A 12198-nucleotide genomic window follows, 5' to 3' on the forward strand; every position below is an offset into this window, starting at 1 on the left:
TTATCACATTATTATTTTTTGAAAAAAAGGTTTTCCAGTAGAAAAGCTGAGCAAACAACAAAATATGGCATGTCCAAATTATCTCAGCATAATGGTAGATAGAGCAGAACAAACAATTAATAGTGAATAAATTATTGGACAAATTTAGGCTTTTGTTCCCTGTTCACAAAATGCTAGTAAGGATGCCCAAATTTATCAAACTTTATTCATTATTCTTACTGATGTGACTTTTTTATAAAAAGAAAAGAAAAGAAAAGAAAAATAAAGCTTTGCTTTAATTCATATTTTCTTCTTTTTAAATGCATTTTACGCTTAATAGATGGCTTGTGAATTGTAATTTAACAACACATGGAACAATAGTCAGAAGAAACATCAGTATGGAATAAACACAGCAGGCAGAGATGGGAAACAAAAGGGTTAATTCTTGAGCATCCTGCCTCACTGAAGATGAGGAGTGGCCCCTGGCATACCCCAGCAAAAAACTGGAGCTTTCCTACCTATAGACAAGTATTTCTCTGTTCTTGCTGAAGCTCTCTTCTCTCCTTCTGCTACCAAAGCTTGACGGGACAATAATGGTGGCAGAAAAAGCATTAAAAGTCATTCCACTGTAAATGAGAATTCATATTGCTCCATATTCCCTAAGAGGTGAGAATATTGGAGATTTATGGTGTTCTTGTGGTATTTCCTTTAAGTAAAAAAAAAGCACACGTGGAAGCAAATTGCAGGTACTCCTACAAAGCAACAAATTTACTCTCTCACATCAAATTCCTAGGGAGATGACTTTCATCTTCAAAGATGTCTTTGGATACTTCCTAGGTTTGTCTCTTCTTCTGCCCAACTTTTCCAACTGCAAAAACTGCTGGTTATTCACACAAATATGCACAACATTCACCTGCCCAGTCCTCTTAAAAATGGGGGGCTGTGGTGGAAAGGAGGCATTCAATGCTACTTTCCGCATGTTCTAATGGGTGTCTCACTCAAGCACAAGAAATAAATTCCCAACTATGTCCAAACCATTAGCTTCCACTGAGAGAACAACAGCCATTCACCCAGGATTATTAACCAGTAAGTTTTCTAACAAAGGAAATGGTTGGACAGCTGCTATAATAGTATCTTGCTACTACAATTTAATATTTTGTGCATTGTCTGCAGAAAAGAAGACCTAAGGCTGGCAGCACATTCTCCTGTCCTACTTAATGTCTAGTTTTGACTCTCCCTTTCCCCCAGTATTAAAACTAAGCAGAAGAATAGCTTCACTTAAGTCAATTATCTTTGTAAGACCAGAACACCTACTTCAGATGCTCAAGCAGAAAGCAGTAAACAAGATGCATATAGGCATTAGTCGTTCACTGGAAGAGTAAACAAAGACTGCAAAAGACTAAAGGCTTCCTTCTTCACATATCTCGGCCAGTTACAAGGCCCAAGTAAAATGTATTTGGCTTACCAATAAGCCATTGATGTTTGTCAGAAAAATATCGCCTGTGACTCAGGAAGGAACAGAAGAGCCATTGTGATTTAATGCTGTATTTAGGAGTCACAACACTCTTGTTAGCTTAGGGCTATGCCTAAAGGCTTGGTCTTGCTCTCAGCATTCCTATTCCACACATACTCAGGATTGTGAGTTTAAAATTCATGGTAAGTCTCATCTTTGAATGTGGAAAGTGATCACAGCAGGGGCAAAATGTATGAAATGACATTTACTAAGAAAGAATGGTTACATAAAATATTTTGCAACATTCCAAAGGAATCTCCTGTAGATTCATCCATCAAATTCACATTCAGTAAGCTGCAAATGACCCCATCTTAAATTTTTGCTCTGCGGAAATGTGGTTGCAGTTTAATCTGACTTCATGCACTGCTGATCTGTTGACCTACTTTTGTTGTCTCTTACTGCATTTTAGAAATGACGTTGACATTTCTTCCAGGAATCACCTTGGTTATTATAAAATCACCGGACAGCTTTTGATTTATGTTGATATGCCAAATACTCAACTCTTGGGCATTGCCAGAATGCCTATATTCCTCATTTATCCCAATTGTAGACTAGAACTATTATTCAGTCTATAAATCTGAGGAGGACTTAAGAATTTACAAGGTGGCAAAAACAAACGAATGAGTAGCTGGAAGCATGTCAAGTGGAAACTAGCTGCCACCACTAGGTGTGCAGGTTGTATTGAGCTTACAGTTCTAAGGACCAGGTAACAGAATGTTTAATATAGCAAAAGGAGTTGGAGCTCATCTCCATCCACTCTGGGGGATATGCAGGAATTTTCCTTGTTTTTTGTGGGGAGGGGTTTTGCCTGCTTTGTAGTGTCTTCCTTGCTGGTTCTAAATGTCACTAAGTGTTAGTAATGTTTAAGTGAAAAGAGCAGCTTTATGTGGAACCAGAATAATTGACCACAATAATTGACCAGCATTCAAAGTGAGGTTGAAGAAAGGGAGTTAAATTGTAATCCCCTTAGGATTTACTCCTTCTAAAGATGCTGATGAACCCCTAGCACACCCAATGGAACTTAAGAAGTTTAGAGTTTGGTGGATGAATGGACCTAGGTGAGCCTCAGTAACCCATGGTCTTTATTACAGTTTGCAGACTAGGAGAGGGCTGTGCCCCTTGGACATTCCCACCTGGGGTGCAACCTGTTAGATGGTACTGTATCAGATCCAGTCCCTACCACATTGAATTAGATTTTCTTAGTGTGCTTATCCACTATAAGCCCTTTTGCAAATCATATATGGTTGCATCAATAACATGTTGGCCCAGTTTAAATCCAGTTGAGTCTTCTGATTTTCTTACAATATTTTGGGGGCCATATATGTTTTATTAGTTGAGCAATGCTACTTGTATAACCTATTTACAATTTGAGGTGGACTGAATTCATTTTGTAAATGCTGCTCATATTCAGCATGATATGCATATTGCTAACCTCTATTACACACAAATAGCTTAGAGATGTAAATTCTTTATGACTTGCTAAATGTTAATGTATGACTTGAGAAATGTTAAAGTAGTAAATAGATTCTTTTGAGCTTATATACACTATATTTCTTTCTTTAGCCCTTAGCATTGTACAGGTATAAGACAAAAAAGACAGATTTTTGCTACGAAGAGATAAATTAAGGCACAAAAAAGTTAATATTGGTAAATTATAGGATCAGATCCCTGTTGCTGGATAATGATATATGTCTTGTAGGTTGGTAGTAAAGCATTTATTAAATATAAATGTTGTGAAACGTGTATAGAAATGCAACTTTGCTATCTTGTATTGTATTTGTTTTATGTCCGCTACACTGAATAACTGAAGTGTTAGTATGGTGTGTATTGAAAAAATGTCATTTTGTTTGGAATTGTTTTATATCATCCACTAAAAAATTCAACTGCTGCATAGAAATGTACATAACTGATACTGGAAGACTCAAAGTAATTCCCATGAAGGCTGAAGTTCAATTAAAATAATTAATCAAGTTAAATTATATCCTTAAAAAGTGAATTAAAATGTACTGAAATTGCACTTTTAATTCTCAAATATGCTTTTACCCTTGCAACAATGCTCTAAAGCCTGTAAGGCTGAGAGATCATTTGGTGACTATGTGGTTGGGTGGAATTTAAAGTCACTTGTCCCCTTTCCTCTTTGGTAATACGGCCTGGAAGCGAAAGGAAAGTCCGATGCTGTAAAGAAAAATATTGCATAGGAACCTGGAATGTAAGAACCATGAGTGGAGGTAAGCTGGATGTGGTCAAAAATGAGATGACAAGAATAAATATCGACATCCTGGGCATCAGCGAACTAAAATGGAAGGGAATGGGCGAATTCAGTTCGGATGACTATCATATCTACTACTGTGGGCAAGAATCCTGTAGCAGAAATGGAGTGGCCCTCATAGTCAACAAAAGAGTGGCAAAAGCTGTAATGGGATGCAATCTCAAAAATGACAGAATGATCTCGATACGAATCCAAGGCAGACCTTTTAACATCACAGTAATCCAAGTTTATGCACCAACTACCGGTGCTGAAGAAAGTGAAATTGACCAATTCTATGAAGACCTACAACACCTTCTAGAAATGACACCAAAGAAGGATGTTCTTCTCATTACAGGGGACTGGAATGCTAAAGTAGGGAATCAAGAGATAAAAGGAACAACTGGCAAGTTTGGCCTTGGAGTTCAAAATGAAGCAGGGCAAAGGCTAATAGAGTTCTGTCAAGAGAACAAGCTGGTCATCACAAACACTCTATTCCAACAACACAAGAGACGACTCTACACATGGATATCACCAAATGGACAGCATCGAAATCAGATTGATTATATTCTCTGCAGCCAAAGATGGAGAAGCTCTATACAGTCAGCAAAAACAAGACCTGGAGCTGACTGTAACTCAGATCATCAGCTTCTTATAGCAAAATTCCAGCTTAAACTGAAGAAAGTAGGAAAAAACACTGGGCCAGTAAGATACAATCTGAATCAAATCCCTTATGAATACACAGTGGAAGTGAGGAACAGGTTTAAGGATTTAGATTTGGTGGACAGAGTGCCTGAAGAACTATGGATGGAGGCTCGTAACATTATACAGGAGGCAGCAATGAAAACCATCCCAAGGAAAAGGAAATGCAAGAAAGCAAAATGGCTGTCCAACGAGGCCTTACAAATAGCGGAGGAGAGGAGGCAAGCAAAATGCAAGGGAGATAGGGAAAGATACAGGAAACTGAATGCAGATTTCCAAAAAACAGCAAGGAGAGACAAGAGGGTCTTCTTAAATGAGCAATGCAAAGAAATAGAGGAAAACAATAGAATGGGGAAAACCAGAGATCTGTTCAAGAAAATTGGAGATATGAAAGGAACATTTCGTACAAAGATTACCATAATCAAGGACAAAAGTGGTAAGGACCTAACAGAAGCAGAAGACATCAAGAAGAGGTGGCAAGAATACACAGAGGAATTATACCAGAAAGATATGGAGGTCTCGTACACCTCAGGTAGTGTGGTTGCTGACCTTGAGCCAGACATCTTGGAGAGTGAAGTCAAATGGGCCTTAGAAAGCATTGCTAATAACAAGGCCAGTGGAAGTGATGATATTCCAGCTGAACTGTTTAAAATTTTAAAAGATGATGCTGTTAAGGTGCTATACCCAATATGCCAGCAAGTTTGGAAAACTCAGCAATGGCCAGAGGATTGGAGAAGATCAGTCTACATCCCAATTCCAAAGAAGGGCAGTGCCAAAGAATGCTGCAACTACCGCACAATTGCGCTCATTTCACACGCTAGCAAGGTTATGCTTAAAATTCTACAAGGCAGGCTTAGGCAGTATGTGGACCGAGAACTCCCAGAAGTGCAAGCTGGATTTCGAAAGGGCAGAGGAACCAGAGACCAAATAGCAAACATGCGCTGGATTATGGAGAAAGCTAGAGAGTTCCAGAAAAACGTCTACTTCTGCTTCATTGACTATGCAAAAGCCTTTGACTGTGTCGACCACAGCAAACTATGGCAAGTTCTTAAAGAAATGGGAGTGCCTGATCACCTCATCTGTCTCCTGAGAAATCTCTATGTGGGACAAGAAGCTACAGTTAGAACTGGATATGGAACAACTGATTGGTTCAAAATTGGGAAAGGAGTACGACAAGGTTGTATATTGTCTCTCTGCTTATTTAACTTATATGCAGAATTCATCATGCGAAAGGCTGGACTAGATGAATCCCAAGCCGGAATTAAGATTGCTGGAAGAAATATCAACAACCTCAGATATGCAGATGACACAACCTTGATGGCAGAAAGCGAGGAGGAATTAAAGAACCTTTTAATGAGGGTGAAAGAGGAGAGCGCAAAATATGGTCTGAAGCTCAACATCAAAAAAACCAAGATCATGGCCACTGGTCCCATCACCTCCTGGCAAATAGAAGGGGAAGAAATGGAGGCAGTGAGAGATTTTACTTTCTTGGGCTCCTTGATCACTGCAGATGGTGACAGCAGTCACGAAATTAAAAGACGCCTGCTTCTTGGGAGAAAAGCAATGACAAACCTAGACAGCATCTTAAAAAGCAGAGACATCACCTTGCCGACAAAGGTCCGTATAGTTAAAGCTATGGTTTTCCCAGTAGTGATGTATGGAAGTGAGAGTTGGACCATAAAGAAGGCTGATCGCCGAAGAATTGATGCTTTTGAATTATGGTGCTGGAGGAGACTCTTGAGAGTCCCATGGACTGCAAGAAGATCAAACCTATCCATTCTTAAGGAAATCAGCCCTGAGTGCTCCCTGGAAGGACAGATCGTGAAGCTGAGGCTCCAATACTTTGGCCACCTCATGAGAAGAGAAGAATCCTTGGAAAAGACCCTGATGTTGGGAAAGATTGAGGGCACTAGGAGAAGGGGACGACAGAGGACAAGATGGTTGGACAGTGTTCTCGAAGCTACGAACATGAGTTTGACCAAACTGCGGGAGGCAGTGCAAGACAGGAGTGCCTGGCGTGCTCTGGTCCATGGGGTCACGAAGAGTCGGACACGACTAAACGACTAAACAACAACAACAACAATACGGCCTGTAGTTTCTCATTCATATCCCTCTTTTGTTTCCTGTTCATTTTCTTTGGTAGGAATTGCTTCTATGAGGGTAACACCAATGCAGATTTTTGCCATGTTGTTCCCCTCAAGTCATTATTGGAAGAAGCAATTGTGCCTCTAAATGCACACATCCTTGTCTCATTTTGCCGCATCCTGCTCACATTTCGGCCATTTTTATGCCTACTCTGCACAAAATGGATTCCAGTATCTTCCATGAGGGACTACCGTAAAACAGCTTAGTTTCCATATATAAACCATTCAGTCTGCAATACATAGGTAACAAGGTGAAAAGAGCCTTTGGGGTTTTTTCGTCCTCCATTTCAGATTTGTGGGAAATTAAAAATTAGAATACCATAGTGAAATTTCAGCCGTATTTCAGTCTATTTCTAGGCAAGTTGGGAAATTCTTACTAATGCAAACTAAATTGTGGGTTGCCCTGAAAGGGTGATTGCCTAGTAATGGATTGACTGTTTAGTTTAACACTATCAACACACTTCAGGAATCAGCCCCCTTAAAAAAAAAGACTTTCATAATCTAAACCTGACTGCTGGATAGTCAATAATCTACCTAACCACGGAGGCAGGCGTCTCCCCTGCTTTAGCACATATGATACAAACAAAAGTTCCCCAAGAGCAGTGGAGTGGTTCTTCTAAGACCTCATTCACAATGTTTTGTGCCCCCAGTGAATCTGTTGTCCATTGAGACTGGCAAGATGAAAAGGCAGGGAGAACAACAGGTGGAGCCAGAACCAATGTCAGGCAAAGTGAACTAATTTTAGATGTGCTTCCATCCTTCTCCCTGCAGAGTTCGAGAAGGGCAACTCTGAGGCTAAGGAGGAGGAAGCTGCCAGACAGCAAGAAGATTTTAAATCTGTTTATTCTCACAGTCAGCCACGAGCCCAAACAGAAACAGAAGCCTTTCCATTTTGGCCCCCAAACTCTGGGCGACCTTCACTTCTGGGGTTTGCTTAATGGATGCAGAGGCCTGATCCCACCCACCAAGGGGTCCAATCCCACCCAATAAGGGGTCAGCATTCATGGACAGCATTCATCAGTTGCACATGAAAGGCCTCAGTTTTATGGTATGATCTTGCCAGCCTCTGGCACGATCTTTCCAGACTTTGAATTCTGGTGCTTCATTTGGCGTAGCTGGTACATTGAATCCATTTTCTTTTCAAATCTCTGTCATGTTACTCCCTGTGCTGCTCGGGATGTGGATTTTACACCCTACCTTTTAGCTCAGGCACACCTTGTTCACGGTTTGCTCTCCAGGCAACACAATCTCACTTCTGCAGCCCAATCTCCTAGCATGCAGAGACTTCAGGGATATGAAGACATCATAGGGTTTGGATTCCTTAGAATGAAGGGCACTAGGAACTCTTTTCTTTGTGATATGTAGCTCATTTCCACATATATGCAGGCTGAGGATAAAATAAAAGGGCTCACAGCATTAACACTCAAACATATATTGCTATCCCATTTGATTTCTAAGCCACTGTCGCCAAGGCACAGCTCTGGGCTCAGCACAGAAAGCAAGGCAGAACTTCTCTCTTCCCAATTCCAGTTGAGGCTGGTCCTTGTCTACTGTTCTCTTGCACTATTGATAAAATTGCCTCGAGCCAGAAAATGGGGGAGAGACTTGTCCCCTCTTCTGGAAATATCTGGTGATTTCTGTGGCACCCAGTCACTTGTATGCATTAGTCATGCAAAGAGATACTTACGTTTTTGGCTCTAGCCAAAGTTTGTTAACAAAGGCAATGGCTCGACCACATAAGAAGCCTCTTCCACTACAGAATTTCATCCTACAGGGGAATAACTACTAGCTTGGATAGTATCCAAAGAGGGCAACCAGACTACCCTCCCCATCGAATAAAATTATAAAGGGATATTATATATTTACATTTTATGATATGTGGGTTTTTTCTTTGAAATTGATTTTTCACATTTACTTATTGTGAAAGACATTTCACATTTTTCACAATGTTAGGGTATAATATTTTCAGCAGCAATGTACTGGCATATAAAACAGAAAAAAGCAGAGATAAGACCCATTGTTCTTTTGTTAACACTGGGTGGTGGTGGTGGTGGGAAGGGTTCACCTATAAGATGTGTATATATGGTCTGCTGGTTATCTAATTGCCAACTTCATACCATAAAGTAATCAAATGAGGAAAATACCTAAGAAAATTTAATTAGCAGGGACAACATTTTGCACACCACAAGTTCTGCTGCCTAATATCTCTTTGAGCCGCTACTTTAATCCAGACTCCAAATAATTATAAAGCAAAGAATTGCTTTCAAAGACCAAAGGTATAGAATTGTTTCACTGAATGCTGATCATATTCCAAGTTGCTTTCTCTTCCCCCACTTAAACGGTTGCATATGTAATAATGTTTTTAATTTAAATAAGCACCCTCCTGAAAGGATAATTGGTAAACCATTGTTTCCCTCATTGATATCTAAACTGAAAGCATTAAAGCACCAAAGAATGCCATTTCTTTTGATGACTCTAAGAAAGTCGCAGTTGAATCAATTTGGTCTTGGCTGAATTTTGCATAGGTACAATTGAATTTTTGTACTAGCTATATATTTCTTTGTGTCTAATATACTGCCTAGGTGAGATTATGATCTGACTACAATAGCGCACGGCTAGTATCTCCATTGTTGTACCACACATTTCAGGTTTTCCCATTTCTTTGAAGAAATACAATTTGCATACTTCCTTGTTAGTACTGATAAGAAGCTGGGCATTAGAGTCCTTGAAGCACAGAGGCCAGTTTCATCTGCCCTTCACACACAAAAATGTCTGTGCTAGAAGATTTTCTCCCCAAGATTGATAGGTCTGGATGCTGAATTCCCCAGAAATGTAAGGTTACCTACCTACAGAGAAGATTTCTATTAAAGCTGAAAATACCTGAAGATGAAAAATTGCGTTGGATATGTGTGTACACCAGTGGCCACTACACCCGCAGCACAACTTTACCCAGAAGTCACCTTTGCAGCTCACTAATACTACTACTATTTATTATTATTCCACTCTTTCTCTTAAGAGCTCAGTTTGGAGTACCTGATCCCGCCCCCCGGCACCTTTCTCAAATTCCCATACAAACCAGAAAGATAGGGTAGTATTAGCCAGAGAGAGTGACTAGTCAAAAGTTGTGCAGTCCTGAAAGATCTACTTCCTGCCCTGCAGGCCTTTTTGCACCTGGCCTGGGAGGGCAAGGCACTGACTGACTCTAGCTACAAAAGCTGTGCCTACTGAACAGGCTGTTGGACTGGGGTACTGTTTAGCTTCAAAGTTGCATATTGATATATCAGCTCCACCTCCTTGTGGGGACGCATTGTGGGCGAGCTGCCAAGCCTCCCCCCATAGCATGTGGGATGGGACTGCATCCTGCCTTACACTGGGGAGGCCCAGCCACACCAGTTAGCCAAGCGGCCAATCAGGCAAATCAATTTAAACCACGGCATGACGTGGAATCGCCCCTGCAATCACCTGCCCCTCCGTGCTCAAGGGTATTCTGTTAAAGGAATCCGGGGGTGTGGATCTCATCTGAAGCCCAGGAGGGGCTAGGGCCATGCCATGACCCCAGCGGGAACCCAGGGGATGCTCAAGTCGATCCACATCAGCGGGGCTTCCCCTACTGGTGGTATACCCTTACAAGACAGGCAGGAGTCAGATATAGTCTGTTGATGCCAATGCCTAAGCCAATACTGCTTAGTACTGGTGAACTGGTAGTACATGGACCCACATAAAATGCACGAATTCTGAAAGTGACTCAGAAATGAATTCTGAAAGTGACTCAGAGGCCAAAGCAATGTATTGATTCCTTTCACAAATACATTCGTTTTGATCCAGTGATATATTTAGGATCTGATCTCTGATGTATATAGGTTTGCTTGCAAGGTCAGTGAAAACAGATACTCAGTGTATGCACTAAGATTCTGGATTTGTCCTCTGAGTAGAAATGAATGTGAAGCATTATTACATAAGAACCCCCACATCAGATATTGTATGGGTATCTAAAGCATGGTGATTACCTTCATACATATCCATGTTTACAAGAAAACATTCCCACATCTTCAAAAAGTTATTGCCTTCAGGATCACAACACCAGTCTAGAAATGCAAGTAATTAATGCAGGCCTAAGGAATTTTCCAGTATTTTGTGGGATACTAAGCCATTACCTCTTCCTTTACAATCTTGCATCCATTTGTTTGTTTGTTTTCAAATTTTCTGAATGAATTATAATCTGTATGAATGAAATTTAAGAGTTGCATATCCAGCATAGATATAAAGGGAGTCGAGAACCTTCAACTGTAGAATTTCTCCCCGATATACATTTTTTAATGATGCAGTTGACTCTACTAAAGGCAACTCTACTAAATGTATGAGTCAACCATTTGATTGGCAGCAAAGAGCAAATAATATTTTCCAGCTCGATAAATGTCAGTGAGGATTTGATGAGATATCTCATCTCATCAGATAAACTATAATAATCTTTAGTAGTAGAGCATGATACAAGATTGGTAAAAAATATAATCAAAATGTAATTTGCTGAAAGAAACAAAGACAGCTGTTTTTTTCTGCAAATGTTTTCTGCAATTTTACTTAATATTAAAGGATATCTTTTAAAGTTGAAAACATTAAGGGACCAAAATATTTGTTAGATTTATTAAAAGGGATGTAATGAACTGATCTTTTGAAATTTAGTTCAAATTGATGCTCATATGGTCCTTTGCCAGCACACCTTTAAAGAAGACTAGATTCGTTCAAATATATTTATTCACTACATTGAAGATCTGCAAACAACCAAATAAACATAATAAGCTGAATCAGAATATAGTCCAGACAGGTCTCTCCTTACTCCTTGGCATATTTGCAGGTTCCACCTCTTGCCTAACAGCTAAAGATTGGAGGGAACCATAGCTGCCAAGTTTTCCCTTTTCTCGCGAGGAAGCCTATTCAGCATAAGGGAAAATCCCTTTAAAAAAGGGATAACTTGGCAGCTATGGAGGGAACACTTCTCCTAGGGTGCGTGAATCTGACAAGCACACCATAGCCCCGCCAGGTTGGCGCTCATTCTGGTGCACCTGCCAAGCCTAAAGGGCACCCCAAAAGACCCAGCAGCAAGATGGCATAGGGTGACAAAGAGTGTCTTTAACACAATAATGCCTCAGTTATTGACCCCATCAGGTCTTGTTTTTGCTGCCCAGACTGGAAGCTATAAATATAAAAAAAAGCATCTCCAAGAACAGGACTCCCAGCAGTTTGGAGCAGGTGAAAAGGTGGAGTCACAAGGCCAATCAGGGGTCCCCCCCTTCATACTCAGACCCCCAAATGCACAAAGCCAATGGAACTGCAAAGAGAAGGGCTGAGTGTTTGAGGCACAGCCTTCTTATAAAGCTTAGCTTCTTCACCATCCTGACTGGCCTGATCCTACCTGCTCCTTCTTTCACTCCTCCCCAGGGCAAAGTCATTTTGAGTCTTTTTCCCATGGGGTGTGGAAAACTCAGAATGCATGGGGGCAGTGCACATCCCCCCAGTGCCACCTACACAATTTGAGCCCTTACACATTTACCCAAACATATGAAGAGGGCTGTACCACATTTGTGTTGGGATACAATCTTATACCACCCTTCATCAAT

Source organism: Zootoca vivipara, chromosome 1 (assembly GCF_965207765.1).
Source record: "Zootoca vivipara chromosome 1, rZooViv2.hap1.1, whole genome shotgun sequence".
Classification (NCBI taxonomy): domain Eukaryota; kingdom Metazoa; phylum Chordata; class Lepidosauria; order Squamata; family Lacertidae; genus Zootoca; species Zootoca vivipara.